Genomic DNA, 17,348 nt, shown 5'->3' with positions numbered 1-17,348 from the left:
GTCCCACATACTTTGTCCCCCACACACAACTCCCACATATCCCCATTTTCTTTCTTCACGTGAAGGGAAAAAAAGATGACTAAAAAATACCATCTTCTTCCCTCTATTAATTCCAGCAAGAGAGACACCAAAAAACAAAAAAACGAAAAGGAGGGGGCAACCATAACCGGATCTCTTCCAATAACCCACCAAAAATAGATAGCTCTTGACCACCATTTTTTTTTTCGTCGGACAAGCTCAACTTCACCCAAAAAATGACCTCAAAACAAGCTCCGAAAACGAGCCAAAAACTACCCCAAAGCTCCAGTCAAATCCATGGAAGTAAGTTGAAAACTCCAGCTCAAATCCAATCTCGAATCTAGTTGCAAAATAGCTCGAAAAAGCTTCGAAAAAGCTCCGAAAATGACCTCCTAAGATCAGTCAAAAACCCAGCTCCAAAGTCATTTATTTTCCTATTTAAAACTACTACGATTCAATCGTTTAAAAGAGCAGAACTAATGGATCTTTCATCTCATATTCTGAGTTTGGAGTAGTCGGAGATCGGGCTCGCGACTGCGCAGTTGTGGTTGCCGTTTAAGGTCTGTGGGCGACGGAGCTGTTCGTGTTCAACTACAGGGTCACGTTCTTCTTGTAAACCAGTTGGAAGATTTTTTATATATTGAAAGGTTTCAAAGGTCCGTTGTTTTCTTCTTTACCATTTTGCTCGGAAGCTCATGCTTAGTTAAACTTCTATAATCTGTTATGGCTATGTCATTTGAATTTTCCGTGCTAGTAAACTTCGTTGTATTGTGTGGTGGAATATGTTTTTTGTTCATTTAGCTTTTGTTGTTAAGGATGTAAGTGCTTAATTTTGATTTCTTAATCCCAAACTATAAAAAATGAAGAATGCTAAATGTTTTGCTGTGGAAATCCTTTTCGTTTGGTTTATTTCATGTTCGTGTGTGTCGTTAAAGTTTAGTTTAGTTTATAGGATCTTTGCATCTGTTTCTTCTAAGCAGTAAATCATTTCTCATTCTAAAAGTTTTTTTTTCTTTTTATTAGAATAAGTGTTTTGCTTTAACAATGATATTTTAATTAGTAAAAGATATAGGCATGAATTGTTAGATTGTAACGATAACTTTAGTTTTAAGTATCTTTAAAAATAAATTCATAATATTTAAAATCACTCATTTCTTCCACAATATTTTTGTATCCATCATAACCTTACAGTAATCTCAAACTAGTTTAGGAAAATAACTCATAAATATTACTAGTATGCTTTAGGCGCGCTTTTAATTAGTTTATCGCGATTATGTATACGTTCGCGTGGCATAATTGTGATTTCCAAAGTTAAAACTGAAGTATGTGTTAGAACATTTTGTCCAAAGCAATCTTAATATAATAAAATATTATTAATTGTGTACACGTACACGTGACATGATTTTGGCACAATAAACAAAAAGGATTCACACACGTGATTCGTTACAAAGATAATTTCATATTTTAATAATTAAAAGTGGATAGATAAAACATGGAAATCAATAAATCACAATTTATCCAAAATTAATTCAAGACAAGTTGTTGTCAATAAAGCGACCGTACTAGAACCACGGGACTCGGGGAATGCCTTACACCTTCTCCCTGGTCGAACAAAGCAAGTCCGAAGGATAATTTTCCTTTGTCGAACATCCATATTCTTGTAGATAATTGCGCAAAGCATGAGATATAGTCGTTCGTGGATTTCTATGCTGGGTACCACCAGATTCTAATGGATGAGGGTGATGTAGAAAAGACCGCTTTCACCACTCCGTGGGGTACCTAATTTTACAGGGTCATGCCATTCGGTTTAAAGAATGCAGGGGCAACTTACATGAAGGCCATGACCACTATTTGTCACGACATGATGCACAAAGAGATTGAAGTATATGTCGATGATGTCATCATAAAACCAAAGACACAGGCTGACCACGTGAATAATTTGAAAAAGTTCTTCGAACGGCTTCGAAGGTATGACCTTAAGCTCAATCCAGCCAAATGTGCATTTGGGGTTCCATCTGGGAAACTCCTCGGTTTTATAGTTAGTCGGAGAGATATCGAATTAGATCCATCTAAGATAAAGTCCATTCGAGATCTGCCACCCCCGAAGAAAAAAAAGGAGGTCATGAGTTTGCTCGGAAGGTTGAACTACATCAGTAGGTTCATTGCTCAGCTCACAACCACGTGCGAGCCCATCTTTAAGTGGCTGAAAAAGGATGTTGCAATCAAGTGGACAGACGATTACCAAAATGCTTTTGACAGGATCAAAGATTATCTATCAAAATACTTTGTTCAGGTCTCTGCTAGAACCACGGGACTCGGGGAATGCCTTACACCTTCTCCCCGGTCAACAGAATTTTTTATCCGGACTTTGTTTTCGTAGACCAATAATAATAGAGTCAAATCTTCCTTTGACTAATGATTCAAATAAAAGGTGACTTGGAACACCCCAAAACTCAATTCCAAGTGGCGACTCTGTAAGTAAAATAATCTCTACTCAAGTTTGTCACTTTAATTGGAAAAACTCTTTAACCCAACCCATATAAAACCATCCATAACACACATTAACAAAGGTTGAAAGATAATTTTACACCAAGGGGCGTAAAAGGGGCGTGACAATGTCCGCAGTGGGCAAATCCTTCTCGAAAGCAATCAAAATTGAAGAAATGGTTGAGAATGGCCTTAAGACACACAAAATTATAAGTCAAGCAGTTCTCAAAGCTACAACTCAGGCTGTCCAGATTGAATCTGATAATTTTAGTGACACGAATGAGAAGGATGAAGAAACCATGATGACAATAAGGTGGAGAAACGGTCCTAGGAGAACATCTCAAAGGTATGAGCAGCCTCATCAGGTTTTCGATGATTTTCCTGAGCACTACTATCCACCTCAGAACCCACAATACTCTATTACTCCACTTCAGTATGTTTTCCAGCCACCAAGACACCCCAGAAGGCGAGCACCAGCACCGCAAAATCTCCACCAGCCTCCACAAAATTTTTAAGTGCCCTATAACCCACATCCAAGCCAGGGGTATAGAGGGGAACAAAGGTTGAAAGATAATTTTACACCAAGGGGCGTAAAAGGGGCGTGACAATGTCCGCAGTGGGCAAATCCTTCTCGAAAGCAATCAAAATTGGGGAAATGGTTGAGAATGGCCTTAAGACACACAAAATTATAAGTCAAGCAGTTCTCAAAGCTACAACTCAGGCTGTCCAGATTGAATCTGATAATTTTAGTGACACGAATGAGAAGGATGAAGAAACCATGATGACAATAAGGTCAAGAAACGGTCCTAGGAGAACATCTCGAAGGTATGAGCAGCCTCATCAGGTTTTCGATGATTCCCCTGAGCACTACTATCCACCTCAGAACCCACAATACTCTATTACTCCACTTCAGTATGTTTTCCAGCCACCAAGACACCCCAGAAGGCGAGCACCAGCACCGCAAAATCTCCACCAGCCTCCACAAAATTTTTAAGTGCCCTATAACCCATATCCAAGCTAGGGGTATAGAGGGGAACAAAGGTTGAAAGATAATTTTACACCAATAGGAGAGTCCTATGCAAGTGTGTTTGAGAAATTAAAGCATTATGACATGATTGCACATATTCCTCCAAATCATGTGGACCCACGTGCAAGAAGATTTGACCCTTCTAAAAGGTGTGAATACCATTCCAATGCTCAGGGCACAATATTGAAAGTTGTCGGGATTTGAAAAGAGAAATAGAAAGGATGATCCACGAAAAATTGATTGTGATCCAAAATAATGACCCCCAGAATATCACGCAGAATCCTTTACATGCACATGATGATGCACACTTTGTGGGGATGATGTGTTGTGACATGGAGTATGAGAATCCTCTCGGGAACTTGCCGACTGAAATTGGAGACGGCCATGGTGATTCTTATGAGCAAATTTGTGGCTAAATTTCAAGCTTAGCAATTGAAAAGTCATTCCCTCCTTACTAGGAAGGAATCTTGGTAGCTTGTTTTAATATTTTTTCTATTATCTGGGTTATTCCAAGGTGTGATCCAGATTTTATATATTTTATTGAGTCAAACTCTTCTATCCCTCTATTTTGTTTGTGTGAGTCTTGTCTGTCCTTTTTGTTGCTATTTTCATTAGCCGGGTTATTTTAGGGTTGTAACTCGGATTTTAGGTTGTTTGTTTTGTTGTTTACTCAATGAAATACAGTTTGTCCTTTTGTGTTATTCCATGCTTAGTTCTTTTCCTGCTAGTTTTAGTGATATGAAATGCATGCGAAATTTTTGGCCAAATCTTAGAAAACTGGTTTAAGCTTGAATTGGATAAATGAGAAAAATGAACTTTTGAGGATGAATAAAGAGTTGAAACACTTTGGAATTAAGCTCGAATAAAATGACCCGTGGAGGTTAATGGTCTTTACCTTCAAATCATTATGAAGGTCGGATTTGAGGAAGAATCAATTGAAGTTTATTGGAAAGTTTGACATTAATGGGTAAAAAGTATCTTCCGACCACGACACACCAAGAAGACAGACATGTTCATCAATGCTGTGTCGCGAAAGGAAACCATGATTGGCAGTCTAGAGGCTAGGAGGCCCTAGTTCTGCTACCCAAACACTTTATACCATTTGTTACACCTTTTGAGCCCGTGTTATTTTCTTTAATCACTTTCTTTTGGAATCAAGTTTAGAGTCAAAAGTCAAAAAAAAAAAAGGTTCATGCTCCCAAAGTACAAACTGGGAAACTCTTAGAAAGTTCAAGTGGAAAAGAAAAATAAAAAAGAACATTCGAAGGTTCATGCCCCTAGAAAATAGAAGCCGGGGCAGTTTGTTTTTAAAACAAAAAAAAAGAGAAGAAAGAAGGAAAAAATGAGAAAAAAAGAAAGAAAGATGAAAAAAAATAGTTAGTTCAGAGTTTTGAACTACGTTAGACCTGATTTCTTTAAAAAAAAAAGGATACGTAGGCAGCCTTACACGGTTCGGTCCACCCAAATAAGAATTAAAAAGAAAAAAGAAACAAAAAAAATACAAAAATCCCCAGTATCAGAAACTGGGGCAAAACATTTATTTCACTTTTGAAAGAGTCCATTCCAAGAGTTGTATAGTGTACAACCCATCATATTGAGTCTACTTAGAGCCTCCACGCCGACCCTTCTTTCCAACCTTATCCAAAAACCTTCCAAATAAAGACCTCCCGATATGCTTTCAAGAATGCCAAGAGACGCATGCAATGAGCAACAGTTGTCACACGCATAGAACACTGTCAATTTGCTCACACTAGAAAGCAAAAGAAAAAGAAAAATAAAGAAGAAAAAAATGAGAGTCTTACTAGTAAAAACCCTCACGGGTACTGTAAGACGACGGTAAGCAGAGATGAATAAATGAGAGAGACTTGTTGGTGAAAACCCATCGGGGCACCACTAGTCGATAGTGAGTCGTGAAGCTGATGCAAAGGATTGACACGAACAAGCCCGACTTAAGGTCATAAGAATAGTAAAAGGAAAGATTGGATTAGTTTGATAGATCAGCCATTAAGTCCAAAATGCATGTCATGATTCATTAAAGCTAGCTATTAAAAAAAAACTCCTCCTTATGTCCTTCTCGACATGGGCATTTCTTATTAATATTGTTTCTTGGCATCATTGTGTCCTTCACTCTAAGTCAGTCCTTGTCAAAACAAGCAAGAAAAGATTTCAAAATCTGCTACTAGCTTTTCAGTTACACAAAGTTAATTTTGCCAGCACAGTCAGGTGTCGCAGTCAACATGCCTTGAGGATTCATGCAAAGGCTTTCCCCCAAAATACCCTTGTCAGCCTACTTGGCTAAAGCAAGCAAAGATAACCTCGAGGTTAATCAGGAGCTCGGGCTCTCTGTAGTACTGAACAAGAACTATGAAGTGTGCACATCATGCAAAAGACACTTACCAGTTATGATTCTCTCTGACAGACAAATTGCTCAAAAAGCAGAAAGACATTCAAGACATAGAAAAGGTCACCTAAGCAAAGATCTCCAGCTGGGATAAGGCTGATTGAGCCACAAATACAAATGGTACTGGGTGTGAAACGATCAGGGTTGATGTAAAGCAAAAAGTCTCTTGAAACTGACTCAAGCTAATTGAGCAAAAGCCAAGCTGCCCAAGACTCAAGGCCGCAAACCGACCACCACTTTTAAAACTGACAAAAAATTTTCTTTGTTTGAAACAGGAACAAAGTAGTGCAAGGAAGTTGGTTCAAAAACAAACAAAAAAAGAAGAAGAAAAGAAAGAACAAAAAAAAGAAAGAAGAGAAGAGCAGACAAAAGGAAGTTTCTGAAATCTTTTCCTTTATCTGTCTTACTAGTGTGCATAAAATATTTTCATTGCTCTTCACATTTTTCCTCCTAGGATAAAAAGTCCTAGTCTGATGGATTTTCTCCCAATAAAAATCTTAGTCTGATGAATTTTTCTCCTAAGATAGAAAAACTAGTCTGATGAATTTTCTCCTAGGATAGAAATCTTAGTCTGATGAATCTTTCTCCTGAGATAGAAGACCTAGTCTGATGAACTTTCTCCTAAGATCAAAATCTTAGTTTGATGAATTTTTCTCCTAAGATAACAAAAAAAAACCTAGTTTGATGAATCTTTCTCCTAGGATAAATATCTTAGTCTGATGAATCTTTCTCCTAAGATAGCAAAAAAAAGGGACCTAGTCTGATGAACTTTCTCCTAAGATCAAAATCTTAGTCTGATGAATCTTTCTCCTAAGATAACAAAAAAAAGAACCTAGTCCGATGATTTTTCTCCTAGGATACAAAGTCTTAGTCTGATGAATTTTCTTCTATGATCGAAATCTTAGTTTGATGAACTTTCTCCTAGGATAGACGTCTTAGTCTGATGAATCTTTCTCCTAATATTAAAACCTAGTTTGATGAATTTTCTCCTAGGATAATATTTTTTATTTTTATTTTTTTTTTAAGAAAAGGGAAGTCTGGATTTTTTTTAAAAAAGGACAGTTTTTAGTTTTCTTAAGTTATCAATCTTTAGTTTTTTTGAAATCAGGGGTCCCGCCTGGAGAATAGGGTCAGTTTTTAGTTTAGTCAAGCTTAGTTTATAGTTTTCCGCAAGCTCAATCTCAAATCTAGGAAACACACTTCCTAGTTTAGGTTTTTCAGATTTTTATTTCTTTAGGAGACACACTTCCTAATTTGGTTCATTCAAGTTTCACCCCTAGGAGATGCACTTCCTAGTCTGGGACATTCAGGTTTTTTTTAGCAGACGCATTTGCTAGTTGAAATTTTCTTGGTTTTACTCACAGGAGACACACATCCTAGTCGAGTCTTCAATTTTACTCTCATCATTACATTCTTCATCAATAGCATAGGTGATTTATAGTTCTGCTAATAACTCACAAATCTTCCTAGTGTAAACTGGGGCAGAAAAAGTTTCTTTTGTTGTTTCCATTTTGCTGTAGTGGCAGGCGCCCACCTGGAGAACGAGGGAATTCATTTCAGTTATAAGTCATTATCAGGCGCCCACCTGGAGAACGAGGGAATTTATTTCAAGTTTTAAGTCAGCAGGCGCCCACCTGGAAAATGAGGAAATTCATTTCAAGTTTTAAGTCAACATTAGGCGCCCACCTGGAGAACGAGGGAATTTATTTCAAGTTTTAAGTCAGCACAGGCGCCCACCTGGAGAATGAGGGAATTTATTTCAAGTTTTAAGTTAGCAGGCGCCCACCTGGAAAATGAGGGAATTAATTTTAAGTTTTAAGTCAGCATCAGGCGCCAACCTGGAGAACGAGGGAAGTTATTTCAAGTTTTAAGTCATCAGGCGCCCACCTGGAGAATGAGGGAATTTATTTCAAGTTTTAAGTCATCAAGCGCCCACCTGAAGAACGAGGGAATTCATTTCAAGTTAAAGTCAGTCGCAGGCGCCCACCTGGAGAATGAGGGAATTTATTTTTAGTCAGCAGCAGGCGCCCACCTGGAGAACGAGGGAATTCATTTCAAGTTTTAAGTCATCAGGCGCCCACCTGGAGAATGAGGGAATTTATTGCAAGTATTAAGTCAGTGGCAGGCGCCCACCTGGAGAATGAGGGAATTTATTTCAAGTTCAAGTTTGAGAGGCATCAGGAGCCCGCCTGAAGAACACGGTCAACTTTTAGTTTTCAAGTTCAAGTGAGAGACAACATGATCCCGCCTGAAGAATAGGGGCAATCTCCAATTTTTTAATTCAAATCAGAAGTAGCACGAGCCGCCTGAAGAACAAGGTTTGCAAGCTCAAGTCTACCGCAAGTTCAAGTTTATTTCAAGTACAAGCAGCAGGATGCCCGCCTGAAGAATAGGGTCAACTTCCAGTTTTCTTCAAATTCAAGTCAGCAGGATGCCCACCTGAAGAATGAGGTGAATTTTTAGTTTCATATTGAAGGATCAAGTGGAGATTCAAGGAAGATTCAAGGAAGATTCAAGACAAGAAGTAGATAGGATCTTGTATTTTTATTTTTATTTTTGTTGTAATTTTTGCTTTCAATTCATGATGTAATGGCAGGGACCGCGGACCGGAACCTCGACGGAACATCACTCGACTCTCCCATCCTCTCCATACACTCCATCAATTCATTCACTTCTGAACTACACGTGGTCTGATTTCTTTATAGTCAAGGATATGTAGGCAGCTCAAATACCATGGCTCGGTCACAATCATTTTGAATAAGTGTCGGGTCAGAAATTAATTACGTCGCTTACTTGTTTCTTTGCTCAAAAGCACTTTGTATTTCCAAGCAAAGAGGGGCAGCTGTAAGCACGTAATTTTTGACCCGCACATCAGAATTATCTTTAATAGTCTTTAGTATTTTTAGAATATTTATTGAAGTTTATTTCTATAGGATTTTACTTTATTATTAATTTTAATTCTAGTTTTAAAGAACAAAAATTGAAAAATACAAAAAACAATAGTTTCATATAGTTTGCCTTAATTAATTAGAATTAATTTTATATTTAATAGTATATATTAAAATTATTAAGTTTCTTAATTTATGGACCTTTAGAATTAAAGAGTCCAAAATTTGAGCCCAAATTCGGATGGCCCATTCCTCTTAGCCCAAAACCCTCATAACCTAAAAAATCCAAAAAAAAAACCCTAAAATAAAAGAGGCTCCTCTCTCATTCTCACAGGAGGAGGGCACGAAAGAAAACAGAGAGAGCTAAGAAAGATGGCAGCAACTGTTGTACATAGATGGTAGTGACGCAGCTCTCGCTACAGTATCCCGGTCAACGCCATCCTTAGCTCTTCCACCTGTAGCTCATCCTTGTTAACATCATTAAACCAGATCCAAAATCCTCTATAAGAACACCCCAAACAATCACTAAAACCATACACGAAAATAGCCATTGCCGAGGTCGGTTGCGGTGGTATTCCGTTCCGATCGAGTCGAGTTCGCGGTTTGGAGGTTTTTCCGGTCGCGGTCCAGATCGTTTTTCTTTTCAATTTCCGTTATCAATTTTTGGATTTTGATTCCATCTCACAACTGCTTTGTTAGAGATTTGATTTGTATATTCTTCTTAAATACAAAGGTCCGATTCTTTCCTATCTTTTGGGTATTAAATTCTTGAATTCTCTATTTTTAATTAGTTCCATGTTTATGGTAGTTAGTCGTGAGTTTTTGTTTTATCCCATTACTGTTCAATTCATGGATACTAAGATTTTTATTTGGATAATAAGTTTGTGCTTGTATGACTGAAGTAACTGATTCATGAGTTTAATTTTAATTTGATAATTTGGTTCTTCGGTTGGTTAGTTTCCATTTTAAGCAGTAAAATCGTTTGGGATTAAACTTTTGAATTTTTTGAAGTAATGACGTGATACGGGTATAGTTTAGTCTTGAAAACTAACATGTTATATTTTTATTGATAAAACTGAAATCTTGCTCATAAGTGGGGTAATAGATTTATTAGCTTTTGTTGATGAACCAATATGAATTTTGTTTGGATCTGATTAAGATAAGCATAAGAATAATGATACGTATACTGCTTTCGTTATATTGTCTTTTATTTTTGTTTAATTTGTCAACCTCTCACAATAATTTTCATAATTCATGACCTCACAAGCAATCTCAAAGTAGTTTAAGAAAATAACTCACGAACACGCGCTAGTTACTTTAGGTGCGATTAATAAATTATCGCGACTATGGGTACGGTTCCCGTTGCGTGGTCACGATACGTAAAGTCCATTCGGGTGTGCATTTCATGTGACCCGACCATAACTCCAAACAATAATAAAATAAGCATGTCGTAACTCGCGGATGCATTTCATGTGGCGCGATTTGCGACGAGCACCAAAACGACAAGTGTACGATATCGTGACTTGTTCCAGAAATAATTCCATACATAATTAAAAGCGGTTGAAAAGTAAAAATGCACAATAGATTTTAAATAATTAACAAATCAGATAATTGGGCAAATTAATAATAGTTAAGCGACCGTACTAAAACCACGAAACTCGGGAGTGCCTCACACCTTCTCCCGGGTTAACAGAATTCCTTACCCGGTCTTCTGTGTTCGCGGACCATAAATAAGAGTCAAATTTCCTCGATTTGGGATTTAAAATAAACCGGTGACTTGGGACACCATAAATTATTCCAAGTGGCGACTCTGAATAAATAAATAATATCATTTCGAACAATGTCACTTTAATTGGAAAAACTCCCTTATCCCATATCCCCTCGGAAAAAAGGAGATGTGACATGAATTAGCCTAGTTGACAATTATTCTAAGTCTTTGAGGGTTCGACATTCGACTTTCGAGTTACTTTATTACTTGACGGCCATGTACACGTGCGTGTACTTGGTGAACCAAAACATTCACTGCTAAGCAGAATAGTGGAGGAATTGGAGGTGTTATTAAAAATTCTAATGTGGATTGGGTAGTAGGATATTGGAAAAACACTTATGCTTATAATCACACCCATATTGAATTGATCGTACTACAACAGAGGCTACAATTGCCAGCAGCGCGACATATGTTGCCCATCAAAATCGAAATAGACTCCATTGAGGCAATACAACGGTTAGAGCAGCAACACCCTATGTATCAATCTATCATTAATTCTTGGAGGTTCCTACTGAGGAGGTTGGGGAATCCAGTAGTCCGGCATAGTTTTTGCCAAACAAATACAGCAGCCCACGTTTTAGCCAAAGAAGGTTCCAAGCAAGCTATGTGTAATCATCTATCAGTAATGGTGACTCCCCCGATATCTGCAATGACAAATGTGCAAGCAGACAATGATGAAGCAACTAGTAGTAATATAGTATCAATATCTATGTGTAATAAGTTGACAAGTCTTGAAAACCTCAGTGTTATCACTATAAATGGTGATTATGCTCCTAGTACTACTCTTGTAATGTCAGCACAAAATTGAACTTCTGTTATACTTTAGTATTATCAATAAAATCTATCCCTTTAACCCAAAAAAAAAAAAAAAAAGCTACTAACCACTACTTTCTTTTAATGACTTTGTGATTCTAGCTGAAATTTACTCTAAGCTAATTCTCAAATGTGATCTAATCAAACAAAAATTATTTTAAGAGGTACAAAAATATTGATCAAGGTAGTCAACCAAAGACTTCTTGCAGAACTTGATATGGTGATCATCAAGATTTGCCGCAAAAGCATGATAATCACTAGAATTCTTCATATGGCGATCACCAGAATTTGCCACAAAATATCGCAATCGCCAGAATATTTCTTATGGTGATCACTAGGATTTGCAAAAGTATGGCAATCAATAGAATTTTTTAGATGGGAAGTTCTCGCAGGATTTTAAAATTCTGGCAGTAGGGCTATTTTACCAGAATAATTTTTAACATGATCAAAATATAAATGATAGTTCTAAAAAGGTTCACGTGTCGTAATTGTCTTGTGACTTGTATGGGTTTATCAGTTGAAGCCCACTTTAGTTAGTCAAATAAAATTTGTTGACCCAACAAGCTTTCATATTCCAACTAAAAGAAGTTAAATAATTAAAATTCAACAAAGTTGAGTTTGTAGGCATGAACAAAACTGAACACTTCGCTATTTGCATAATCTGAAACATGTTATTTGCAAATATGTAAATAAAATTTAAAACCATCTAATATTATTTTCAAGGCTTCAATAAAATTAGAACTCTGGCGGTCTAGAAATTCGAGAATGTCCTAATGAACTCCAACGGCTAGTAGAGATAAGGGGCATACTGGAAACTGGAAGCTTGCCACGGATGATCTGGACTATAATTAGAAGTGTATAGAGGGTACATTTGGTAGAATTGATACTGATATCTAGTGTAGTGAGCCTAATATCCTGGTGTAGTAATTGGAATATTCAATATATTGTTCAACTATGATTGTGTAGCTCGTACTTATTATAGTAATTATATGGCATTAATCTAAAAATCCAAAAGCTGACGGATTACATTTATGGTATCTGAAAAGGACAAACAAGATTGCATACAAGATATTCTGGACCAAAGAGGAATTAAGAAAACTTAAAATATTAAAGTAACTAACTTATTGGACTCAATTGTAAGAACTTAAACTAATAACTATTCAGCTATTTCAACCTCCCTGACCACTAATGGTCAAACATTCAAAACCCCAAGCATTCAATTACATACTAAATTTCATATCGTATCACTTTATTTCTCATTATCGCTCTTCCGATATGGCACCTCAAGCTGCTATCATTAAATAAACTGCCTAAAAGTTGTCAGAGAAGTTGGATGGGCATCGGCGTGTGAATCAGTTTGCGAACTACTACACCAAAAAGGAATTTGTAGTCCATAGTTCATTTGTTAAGCTTATGCTTGGTGAACACCGAATTGCAGCACCACCGTGGAACATACATAACGTGAGAAACGGAATAATAGAGATTTTGATGTTTGCTTTATTCATAGCGGTAACCGTATTCTTTTTAAAAATTAATTTTGACGTTTGATCTATTCTTTTTAAGTCCGTTACGAAATGTTTCGTGTATAATCTATGTTTTATCAAAGGTATAGACTCTGACCCATAGTAGATGAGTCTAAGACATAAAGTCACTTCACATAGTTTTTATTTATATTGGTAAGGACTAATTCAAGTTAATAAAATATTAGACATGTGGTTATAATACATCGTGTTGGATGTTGCTCTAAAAATATTATTTACCAATATAAAGATTTATTTAATTAAATTCAAAGTTCTAAAACATATTACTCCCTCCGTTTTAATTTATGTGAACCTTTTTGACTGAGCACGGAATTTAAGAAAAAAATAAAGACTTTTGGAATTTGTGGTCCTAAATAAGTCAAAAAGGGGCCTAGAGTATTTGTATGGTCATAAAAGCTTTTCATTAAGGGTATAATTGTAAGTTTAAGCTAAATTGTTTCCAAATTTAGAAATAGGTCATTCTTTTTAGAACAGATCAAAAAAAAAATAGGTTCACATAAACTAGAACGGAGGAGTATTAAAAATGTATAGTCTGCAATGTGATTAAGTTTGGTTGATTTAAGAACAAGACACACAAAAAATCACGACAAAACTAATTAAAATTGAATAAGAACGGTCGTGATATGTAGGAAGATATTGAAGATGACTATTGTTTACCGAAAAAATCGGATAACGTTAGATTTTGTGTATGGTTTTAAGGATATACGATATAATTCGATATAAATCGTGTAGAGAAATAGAGATACGTATATTCTTGACTATGAGAATGCAAATAGTGGGCAATAAGAATGAATGAGATAAAGTAAAGCAAACACAAAGGGATATCTTTCAATCTGAGAAGTAATTTTTTGTCTCTCTGTTTAGCTTACAAGGATTCTCCCTTTTATAGAAAAGGGTCATTACAAAAAATAATAAAATAAAGCATATAGTGGAAGGTCCATGATGATTAGTCTCTTCCTTGATTCCCGCCAAGATTCTCTCTCTTGATGCGGTCGCAACGGCTCTTGTCTGTGAGCTCGATACTGGCTCGAACTCATTACTGGGTCGGGCCCTTCGGTCTTGGCTCGAGTTCGACCTTCGAGATGGGCGTCACGCATTTTCGACCTCGAAGTAGTGCCTTGCGGATCGATTCGGTCATGGGCTCGATAGGGTTATCGAGCCGACTCCTCGAGCGACCTTCGAACTAGAGGCTCGTTAGTACCGACTTCGGAGCTCACTCCCAAAATCTCATTCCGACTTTTTAACACTCGAACTCGATCGAACGTAGGAATGCCGAAATGTATTTAGACCGTATACAGATAGTCCCCTCGTTTCTCACGAAGGATGCGGTGAGAATCGATATGATTTTTGGTGGTTCGATCGGGTCATAAGCCGACGTTTTCACAGGGATCGATTATGACGTATGTGATAGCTGTCCTATCAATTCAGCCTTTCAAGGTATTTAACGCTTGTCAGATGGCGGTCGGCCACCTGTGATATTGAACTATCACGATGCGAGCCTATAAATAGCTCTTCCATCTATCATTTACTTCTTTCACGCGTTCACTCCCCCAAATTTTCTCATCTTTTCTTCCTTTCTTGTTGCAACCAGAGTTTTGGTGTCGTCAATTTTTCACTTTCCTTTGTCTTTCTTCCTCCCATATCAATGGCCAAGACTTCGAAAACTGTGCCTCAGAAGGAGAAAGCTTCTTCTTCAGGGCCGTCTGGCGACAAGGCGCCGGTGGAGCCGTCCACCTATGACTACATTCTCGGCCCGTGTCCTCTAAAGATCGATTTTAAGATTGAGAATCCTTCATCCGTCCCGGGTCGATGCGAGCACGCGTCGATGTATATGTGCTCTATAACGGAGGGTCATCTTAAGGCCATTAGAAAAGACTGCAGCTGGTGTTCCGAGGTTGTGTTGCAAATACCATCCCCTGAAGAGAGCGTCGTCGCCCATGTGGAGGGGTTTTTAAGTGTTTACACTTATCCCTTCACATTGGGTCCGGTCGACCCGGTGATTGTAATGATCCAACCGGTTATTTCGACTTTTAGAATTCCGTTTCCCTAAATAAAACTCCCCGAATATGTTTTTAATGATTTATGACTTGCGGGGATGGTTGGTTCGGGATTTGGAAGTGTTTGGGTTGAAATCGGAATACTTGGTTCCTTAAGTTAGCCTTAAAAGGGCAAATTTGACTTCAATCAACACTTTGAGAAAACGACCCCGGAATCGGGATTTTAAGGTTCCAGCAGGTTCGTATGTTAATAAGTGAGCGAGTCATATTATAAATGATGTAGGGTCTAAGGAGAGCCCTAAGTCTTAATCAAGTTGGAAATTACATGATAGACTAAAGTTCCAAATAAGTACACACAAAAACCTAACTTTGGAGGAGCATGCCATATATATATATATATATATATATATATATATATATATATATATATATATATATATATATATATAAGGATTTATATGGTAGACAACCTATCAAATGCAAGATCTTCGAGTCTAGTTTCTTACGCTTTCGACCGTTCATCATTTGAATATTTCTACAAGGACTTATGGACGTTTTAGTAAATGGTGTCTAGCAGGGCAAAACTTGTAATACGAGGTACAACTTGCACAGCGCAAGGTATAACTCGCTGAAGCACCTGTGCCTTTATAAGGCAGTCACGGGCGGCAGCCATTTTTGGGGATTTTCTTGAGCTAAGGATTGGTTCTTTCATGGTGGATTTGACCTTGGGGACTACTTAAGAATATAAGGTGAGTTTTTTTTGGATATTTTAAGTTAATAACATCCTATTAACACTAGTATTAATATCCTTCAATCTTTGAAATCCCTAAAAATCTTTCAAGTTATTCAAGAACACCAAATTTCCCAAACATTGGAATTTCAAGGAAAAGCTTCAAGAAGGTAATACTAATGCTTCAAGCTCATTTCTTATGAGTCGGTGAGAGTAATTCTAATAGTTGTTTCAAGTTGTTATGGTTGGATAATTGATTCATAAACTCTAGTTCATGGCATGAATAGTGTTCTTGAGAAAATGAGGGAAAGATAAATAGTGTTCTTAGAAATGAAATTAAAGGATGAAATGAACCTATGGAATCATATTCTAGCTTAGTTGAAAGTATTCAACTAAGTAATCACCAAATTGAATGTTTTGAAAATGTTGGTTAAGGAAGACGATGAATAGTAACTTGGCGGTGTTGGAGAATTAATGTAGTATCATTGATAACTTCAAATGGGTATTGAATGATAAGAGTGGAGTTGAATATACTAGTAAGTGAACCTATTAGACGATTTGAGCTGGAGGCTTGTAGCCAACTTGAGAGCCATAAATGGATATTGATAAATATTTTTGAGTCATATTTTGATTGTAATTGGGATTGTAATTGTAGATATCAATTTGTTGGTGGCGTATGAGTATTTTACTCAATGTTACGATGTCGGAGGAGGATTAAAAGCTTGTGAATGTTAATAAAGCGAAAGCGAGTTTTGGAGCGTTGGGCATCGGTCGAGTTATTTGAAAGGCTTGGGAGCCGGCTATGGAACTTCGGAGCGAGGTAAGTCTCTTGTCTAATCTTGTGAGGGAAAAATTACCCCATAGGGATTAAATTGAATAATGGTTGTTAATTGTGGGGGCTACGTACGCACGAGGTGACGAGAGTCCGTGCGTAGCTACTATTAATGCTAAAGTCCGGGTAGTTTAGGACACAAAACATGAATTACTTGTGTAAATTATATTATTTATTTAATTGAATTATTTGATATATAAATTGTGAATTGTTAGGAAATATAATAAAGATGAAAATTTCATATGCTTAATTTTCTGTTTAAATTAATTAACTGTTTAAAGAAATTGTTCATCCTCCCGAATTTATCTTATAATGAATATACTCTCCTTCCGGAGGTACATAAGAAAATGTCCTCCTTTCTTGTGGAGCGGGCCGAACGCCTCGGCAGGATAGATGCATCTATGGATCGTGCCGCACGTCCCTCGGCAGTGTACACGAAACTCTGGATCGGGCCGTACGACCTCGGCAGAAATCGTGCTTAATAATAATAATAATTACACGATACTTGAACAGTTTATTACAGCTTGTAAAGCTATTTGATAAATTGAAAATTTATTGAAATTGAATTGTAGCTTGTAAAGCTATTTGATAAATTGAAAATTTATTGAAATTGAATTGCAGCTTGTAAATCTATTTGATAAATTGAAATTTTTATTGAAATTGAAGGATTTAATTAATAGATTAGAAATTATTTGAATTGAAGGAATTTAATTAATATATTGAGAATTATTGGAATTGAAGGAATTTAATTACCTCTGCTGGTACAATAAAATTATTGTTAACTCTGTGAATCACGTTGATATAAATATTTCTATTTTCATGATTATTTAATATTATTGACCCATA

This window comes from Nicotiana tomentosiformis, chromosome 7, assembly GCF_000390325.3.
Source record: "Nicotiana tomentosiformis chromosome 7, ASM39032v3, whole genome shotgun sequence".
Classification (NCBI taxonomy): Eukaryota; Viridiplantae; Streptophyta; class Magnoliopsida; order Solanales; family Solanaceae; genus Nicotiana; species Nicotiana tomentosiformis.
The sequence above is the reverse complement of the archived record's forward strand: the minus strand, read 5'-3'. Positions refer to the sequence as shown.